Source organism: Silene latifolia, chromosome 7 (assembly GCF_048544455.1).
Source record: "Silene latifolia isolate original U9 population chromosome 7, ASM4854445v1, whole genome shotgun sequence".
Taxonomy (NCBI): domain Eukaryota; kingdom Viridiplantae; phylum Streptophyta; class Magnoliopsida; order Caryophyllales; family Caryophyllaceae; genus Silene; species Silene latifolia.
In genome coordinates this window covers 81,116,821-81,125,380 of record NC_133532.1, presented here as the reverse complement: position 1 = coordinate 81,125,380, position 8,560 = coordinate 81,116,821, and positions in this window count along the sequence as shown.

Genomic DNA, 8,560 nt, shown 5'->3' with positions numbered 1-8,560 from the left:
AGGAGGCTCGCCAGCCATAAGAAGAGACCATACCTGAGACTTCTTCTCGAGATGCTTTCGGAGTTGCGTAGGAGCTAAGGTTTGAGCATGGGAGCTAAGGGTAAGACCTAAAAGATATGTAAGGATTGTACTAGGGTGTGGGACCCTAAAGGAAAGCATTGACGGGAAGGAGGCCAAATACAAGTTCAACCTAAAGGTGGCTAAGTTTTGGGTATAGGAAACGGAGAATGACACCTGTCGAACTCCGCTGGGAAACAAGAAATATTGAAAAAGAGGACGTCGGTAGAAACTGGGGAATCCGCTGCGTCGGTCTCAAGCGAACTCGGCGGAACTTGAGGTTGAATCTGCTTGCGTCGGTCTCAAACAAACTTTTGTTGGGAAATATTGACGACTAGGAACATCTTGACCGTCATGGGAGAAATCTTGAGTGAGCAGTACTGCAAAATACTACTGCGCTGGGGACAGACGACTAGGAACATCTTGATCGTTGTGAAAGAAATCTTGAGTGAGCAGTACTGCAAAATACTACTACGCTGGAGATAATGACTTGAGCAATACTGCAAAATATTACTGCGCGGGATAAAATGGATTTGGACAATACTGCAAAATACTGTCGCTATTTGGATAAAACGAGGACCGGAACGAAAGAAAACCATCGAAACGGACCAAAAAATATAATAGCGTTGAAGAAGAGGCGCACCAAAGATGGGCCCACTAATAACGAACTCATAACGAATTTTTGAAAATTCGTATGGAGGGAACACAAGGAAGAGGCGCAGCAAGAGCTGCGTCTCTTGGAAGAGCGCAGCGCTCGCCGCGTCCTTTCCCCAATTTGGCTATTTCCGCGTAAAAACGCGAAATCAGAAGGATTATAATTCATTATTTCGAAACACATTTCCTTCAATTTCTCTCTCAAATCTTCACCATTTCCGTCGAGGTTTGATCCGAAAGCTTGCTTTAAACATGACTAATCGAGGTATGTGTCTTAATCTTGCATTAATCATCTACATTTGTTGAATTTTGAGCCGCGAGAATTAGGGTTTTCGACCCTTTTGATCGAAAATTTGGGGCTTTTCCCCCAAATGGATTTGCTTTGCCAAATTGATGCTAGAAATGGATAGTAGGCAATGTTAGGAACATAACCATGTATTTTCTTTGAATTTTCATCGAGTTTTGAGCCCTTGAGCGAATTTTGAGACAGTTTCTGGTTTGAACCGTAAATTGCTTCGAAAATAGCCTTAGGATTGTCCATTGGCGGTGAAATTTGATATTTGGGATCCTTGGATGATGGGTAAACTTCCTGCCATCTCGAAATTTTGGTTTGTGACAACTTTTTCAGGACACCTTTCTAGGGCATAATCGCCGCTATAACGAAATGCTGCCGAATTTTCGACTTTAACCCGGAACTAGGCTTTGACTTGGACTTGACTTGACCCAATTTATCACATGGGTGATTGGGTTGGCGGGAATATGGCCAAAGATGGCCAGAAAGGGGCGTTTTCCGGGCCCTGGAGGTTCGAAAGATCCTTAATAAAGGCTTGTCGTCATGTGACGCGGCCTAAATTTACTTTAATGTTGCAGGTGATAAGGCTTCTACTTCTGGGAGGACTCCCATGGAGATAGACGTTGTTACGGTTGAGGAGGCTTTGGAGCAGGCCCTCACCGCTGCGGTGATGGTTACTGGAGACGAGGCTCACGAGGAGGAGGAGGAGGCCCCGAGACGGGCCAACGTCAGGCGAGGAGGTCGTCAGCTGAGGGGAGCTCCCGCGTGGGCTGAGACCTGGGAGAGTAGGCACCTTGTGTGGGCTGCAGAGGGTCACCTGTCCTACAGGACGGTGAAGAGCTTGGTAAATAAGAATTCACTACTCATTACCTATTCTCTTTCATTCTTCTTTTTGTCCAAACTTCTTGCAAATTTCATTCAAAACTAAAGATAGCTTTGTTTCAAATCATAATAGGAGGCCGGGAACATCAGGTCGTTCTCGGGTTACACGATAGCGATGGAGCACTACGAGCGGCTGTCGGTGGAGGAGAGGGCCATGATCGAGCGTGGAGCGTTTGGTCCTCCGGTTGTGTCCTGGAGGGATATCGTGAAGAGGAAGTTGCGGGCTAACCTTAGCCTGGTCCGCGCTTTCTTGGATCGATTCTGGGATACGACTTCCACGTTTCACCTGCCTTTTGGTGAGGTGGGAGTTACTCTGGAGGATTACGGCATGATTTCAGTCGGTCCGCCGTGTGGGACCGAGGAGATGGTGTGGCCGGAGATCGCTATGAGGGCGGATTCGGCCGAGGCGAGGAGATTGATCGGCCGGAACTTGTCGCCGAAGGCTGTTGCGATCGGGTTTGGTACCCAGCACCTATGTCCGAGACTACTTTGCGGGGAAGACCCGGCGGCTGGTGACGATTGATGGGAGGGAGACGCTCCTCCTCCTGTCTACCGAGCAGAGGGCTCGCCGTGGCTTTGGTGGTTCTTGTCTTCGATTTACCTCGGAGACAAGGGCGAGAGGCTATCGACGAAGCTTCTTCCCTTTCTTTTGACCGAGTTCCCTAGGACGCCGGGACCGGGTCATTTCTTGGTTTTGCGGTCCTCATCCGCTTCATGAGGGCCATGGTTCGTCCGGAGTTGATGGAGAAGGGGACTTCTCCCGGCGCGCTCGTTTCGGACTGGACTACCGTTGGAGGTATGAACCTTCCAAAGTAAATTCCTTTCTTTATTGAAACACGAAAATCGTCATTGATTATTCTGTTTTACAGGCATGGGTGTACTCTTACTTCCCGAGTCTCGCGCCCAAGAGGACAGAGCGCCGGAGAAGGCCTATCCCGTGGTGAGGGATTGGGTGATGTGACGGACGAAGAGCAAGCGCTCTTCTCACAATGTCTACCGGCGGGATGTGAATGCCCTTCTGCTGAGCAGCGTGAGTATCCCACTCGTATTTACATCTCTTACACTTTGCTTTCACTTGATCATAGGAATGATCTTTGCCTTAACTTGTCGCAGTGGGTGCCCAGACCTTGGGCGGAGTACGCTGGAGCGCCTCCTTTTGTCGTTGAGGTCCTTCGACCTAGGAGCCCGAGTCCTGGCTTTGTTGTGGACGTCGATGGGTCATGTGTGGTATCCGGGCGAGCGTTTGGCTCGTCGGTGCTCTCGGGCGCGTTGACGGTTCCCATTGACCCTCCGAGGACGATGTTTAGGGAGCCCACCGAGTCCGAGAGGGAGGCGGACTGGCCGGTGCCGCCGGCGACGACCTTCTTCTCGCCTCTGGCGAGGACTACTCGGCGTTCCTTTACGGGAGGTTGGCGATGCGCGTAGTGGTGAGTATCTTTTATTTTTCTTGATTTGATTTCGAGAATTACGACGAAGGATCATCGATTAATGGGAGCTATTTGTCCTTGCAGGAGGTTGAGGCGGCGGGCATCGAGCCCCCAGTGTACCCCGAGACTCTTGAGTACACTGACGCGACTGGGAGGACGACGATCTCCGAGTTGCGTGACTTCGACGTAGCGTGGCGGATCGGCCTAAACGACCGGGCGATCTCGATTCGAGGGTGAGCCTCCACTTATATACCTTTCGTGTAAGAACACATTTGATTGAACTTGTTCACTTTACTGAGAATTCTTTTGAAATGCAGGTCGCGCCTTCTCGGTTCGTGGCACTATGGAGGGTGGCCAACCGGCTACGAGCTACCGCCATCGAGGCACTCGTCGGTGGTCGAGGTCGTCAGGTACGACCCTCATTTGATTTCTTTTGATTTTTGATTTTCAGTTTTGTTTGAGTTGATTGACATGAGCCAATTTGTTGTTTACAGGGTGACCGCAAGCTGGAGCGAGAGTTGGCCCAGTCTCGGGAGGAGACGGCTCGCTTGTCGAGGGAGCTCGAGTTTCGGGACGCCGAGATTGCTTCTCTTACGGCGAGGGTTGCTGAGTTGGAGGGTGTCCATCAGTAGTTTGGCGTAGTTTTGTAGACTTGTACATCTGATTTTGAACATTTTTGGACTTGTTTGGGGCGCAAGCCCCCAGTTTGCTTGGACTTTGGACTTGGTTGCGCAAGCCCCCGATTCTTGTACATTTGTATATATGATGGCACGAGTGCTTTTTGCTGCTGGGTTGTGTTGCTTGTACCTGCAGGTTAGTTCTTGAACAGGTTTGGTAGACAACGGTTTACGCCGTCATGCTGCCGAAATTCACATGGAAATCACGCAAAACATACATTTTATACACATATGGTCTTAATTAGCGCAAAAAAGAGACTCAAAAGAATACAAAAAATGCAAAATGCAAAAATTTTGTCAGAAATGACCGGACGGTAGGGAGGGTTACCCCCTAAAAAAGAAAAAAAAGAAGAAATCTGTAAGTGTAGAAATGAAAATGTTGAAATGAAAACAAAAGAGAATTATTTCCTAAAAATGAAATTAAAATGAAATTTATGAAATATAACTAAAATGAAATTTATTTCCTAAATGAATTAAAATAATAATAAAAAGGAGAAATAAGTGCGATGAAAATAGCGAAGGTGTCGACGTCGCCTCGAAATGCATGCCCGCGAATTTAGAAAGTTTGAAACATGGTAAACTGTTCGTATTTACCAAAATAAAATCCCGTAGGAATAGGAAATTATTTGCTATAGAATTAGGAAAGATCCAAACGCGGAAATCGCAGAAAGTGAGCCTGGGGAAGAGGCGCAGCATGAGCTGCGTTCCTTTGAATAGGCGCAGCAGGAGCTGCGCCTGTTCCCAAGCTGGTCGCTCCTGGCGGATTTTTGGAAACAGCAATTAGTATAAATAGAAGCGTTGACGAAGCTTTAAATCATATAATTCTTCCGTCTCTTCTCCGTTAATCTCATAAAAAACTCTCAAAATAAATTTTCAAGAGAAAATTTGTCATCATGAATACTTTGGAGATCCGCTTGAAGGAATGGACTAATGAATTCTCGAATATTGAGAAGCACGACATGGGTGCTCATAACCTTGGGTCTCTATTGAGTTTGAAACTCATTAAGGTGGTAAAACCGTTCTTGGATGCTTGCCTTGACCTCGGGACCCAAATTGTCATGTTTTCGCGTTCCCAGGTGGTGATATTTGTCCTTTTTCCGGAAGAAATTGCTGCTATTGGTGGGTGGGACCCTGAGCATTTACCTGCCATTCCTTCCACTTCACAAGGGTATAAGACCAAATTCAGAGACTTGCTTGGATTGACTAGACTCGAGGTGGATCGTTTAGTTACCCCGAAAGGCGTGAGAATGCTGGACTTTGTAGACCGATTCATCAACAGGGCTGACCCCACCGTCTCTTATGTTGCCAGGAGGAGAGCCTTTGGCTTTTGTTTGGTGCATGTGTATGTTTTCCATGGGCACGTTGATGAAGATTTGCGAGGTGATCCCCGCCTTTTGGGTCTTATCGAGCAAATAGAGCTGCGCAGGAGCCCAGCTTGCTTGTGCTTAGGGGAGATTATCTTGGGTTTGGATAATAGGAAATCCAACCGCGATCTGCCGCTTTTGGGGAGTCCCGTCATCTTACAGGTAAAAGACACCCTTTCTCTTTTTTTTTCGTTTTTTTTTTTTTTTTTTTTTTTTTTTTTTTTTTTTTTTTTTTTTTTTTTTTTTTTTTGGGTGTCTAATACCTGCTTTTGGTAGGTTTGGCTTATGGAACGGCTCCGACTGCTCGAGCCCCCAGTATATGCACTTTCCTATCATTCCCGTATGATTGCGATGAGGACGCGGTTGTACATGGTGGACTTCACCCGGGTCTGTGACTATTGGAAGAACAAGCTGAAGAATGATGATGGCCCGTTGATTAGGTGGGTTGTACCGTGGTGGCATCTCAAGTCTGTCACTGGAGTGTCTTCTTTGGATCCCACTAGGTCCGTGCGCATTCCGGGATTGGAGTTCATGGTATGCATCTTTCCGGAAAGATTGATGAGGCAAGTTGGGCTGAAGCAGACTATCCCGAGGCTTGATACCGTTCCGCAGACTGCTGTGGCGCTTACCACCGAGAGCCGAAGGGAGTGGGCTATCAAATGGGCCCAAAGGAACATGTGGTTCTTGAGCTTCTCCGCCAATGCTTTGTGGGTGTCGGATTCCTATCTGAGGTGGAGAAAGGCTGCGACTTCGGAAGAGCGCGAGAGACTGAGGAAACGCGAGCCTGTCGACTACAAGGTGCGCGAGGGAGAGAAAGAGAAGGAGAAGCATCTGACAGAAGGAGAAGAAGAAGCTGGATTTCAGGTCGTTCATCCTTCGAAGAAATCAAAGACTACTCCTGTTGCGGAAATGGTGGTTAGCAAGAATGGAAGAGTCAGGCCTCGAGAAAGACCGTTGGTGATTAGGTCTGAAGTGGTGCAAGAGCGCCCGGCTCGAGGTCGTGACAAGAAATATGACAAGAATGACAAGGGCAAGGGGAAGATGGAGGAATAGCCCGAGTCCTTATTTTATTATTTGATTATTATTATTATTGTTGTAATAAAAGGAGGGATTTTTAGAATCCTAGCCTATTCTATTTTTATTATGTATCGTACTATTATTATTAGAAAATGAAAGGAATAAAAAAGGTTGAATGGTTAAGAAACCGCTGTGATTTTCTTTTATTATTCTTGTCGAATTTCAAATGCAATGCAAATGTCCTTCTATTTACATTTTAGGTATAATGGGTTGAATCCTGTGAAGGATTGCCTACGTATTCACTTAAAAAAAAGCGAAATCAAACCCTTGCGCGTAGTTCGAGTAAATGTAAAAGAATAATTGTTCGAAGCAAGAGCTTGTAATGAACATAGAAGATAAGCATGAGCTTTTGCTTGTTCTCAAGGTGCGGATTTAGTTTATTTGATGATATGAGGATGACAATTTTGTCGGAATGCAAGAGCATAGTGACACTTAGCTTATTTTAGCTTGGCCAGGGGCCGTTTATTTAGTGCCACAAGAGCGACACATGGGTTTACGCGAGGCGCGTTTTTTGTCCTAATCTAGGCATAGTATCGTTTCAGTTGGACAAGGTTTGTGGGGTTCGAAAACTCATTCCCATCTAGGTCTGTGATTCTAACCGCACCCCCTGGAAGTATGGATTTGACTAGGTATGGTCCGGCCCAATTAGGTTTGAATTTTCCCCTTGGGTCGACGGGTAAAAGAGCTCTAACCGATTTGAGTACTAAGTCTCCTTCTTTGATGTTTCTTGGCCTAACTCTTTTGTTGAAAGCTCGTTTGATACGTGCTTGATATGTTTGGACATTATGTAAGGCGCGTAGCCTACGTTCATCCAGGAGGATGAGTTCTTCATATCTATCTCTCTTCCAATCGGCTTCAGGGATTTGGCTTTCGAGTAGAATACGCAAGGATGGTATTTCTAGCTCGACTGGTTGTACGACCTCCATGCCGTAGGTCAAATAGAAAGGAGTAGCCCGGTGGGCGTCCTAATCGATGTACGATATCCCCATAAAGCAAAGGGTATCTTGCTTGGCCAATCTCTATAGTTGTCAGTCATTTTCTTGAGAATTGTGACAACGTTCTTGTTTGCCGCCTCTACCGCGCCGTTAGTATGTGGTCTATAGGGCGAAGAGTGGTGATGCTTAATCTTGTATTTGGCTAGCAATTGCTCGGTTTCGGCTTGGAAGTGTGACCCGTTATCGCTGATGATCTCATGTGGGCAACCATATCGACAGATGATGTTGTTTTGTATGAATTTTGCCACATTTTTAGCCGTAAGAGCAGTGTAGGAAGCCGCTTCTACCCACTTGGTGAAGTAGTCAATTGCTACTAGAATGAAACAGTGACCTCCCGTTAAATTTGGGGTTATCTTCCGATTATGTCAATTCCCCATGCAGAGAATGGCCAAGGAGATGTCATTGTGTATAGCAACGAAGGAGGGACGTGTTGTACATTCCCGAAGATTTGGCAGTTCTGGCAATGTCTCACGTATTTGATGCAATCGGATTCCATGGTAGTCCAATAATACCCTAAGCGTGTGATTTTCTTTGCCATCATGGGCCCGCTCATGTGAGCACCGCATTCTCCGTCGTGGACTTCTTCCATCACCTTTCGTGCCTGTGAATGATCAAGGCAACGTAGGACTACACCGAGAGGTGTTCTTTTGTATAATTCTCCTTGCATCAGGATGTATTGGGAAGCTAATAGGCGTATAGCACGTTGTCCCCTTTTGTCCATATCCGGTGGATAGGTACCATTGAGCTTGAAATTCAGGATTGCTTGGAACCAGGGTTCCTGTGCGATTTCTTCTTCATCGGTGATTTGATGGACATAAGCCGGTTCTGATCGTCGTTCAATACACAAAGGCATTTCTACCATGTGGTCTGGCATATTTATCAAAGATGCAAGTTTCGCAAGAGCGTCTGCAAATTGATTTTCCTCTCGAGGTAGGTGTAGGTAGGTTACGTGGTCAAAGAATTGAGCCACTTGGTCTATCCTAGCTTGATAGGGTGCGAGGCTTTCGCTTCGGATTTTCCAGGATCCTGTAACTTGATTGATGATCAGTGATGAATCCCCATGTACTCGGAGGTTTTTGATGCCTAAGCTTACTGCCGCTTGCAGTCCAATGAGGCAAGCTTCATACTCTGCAGC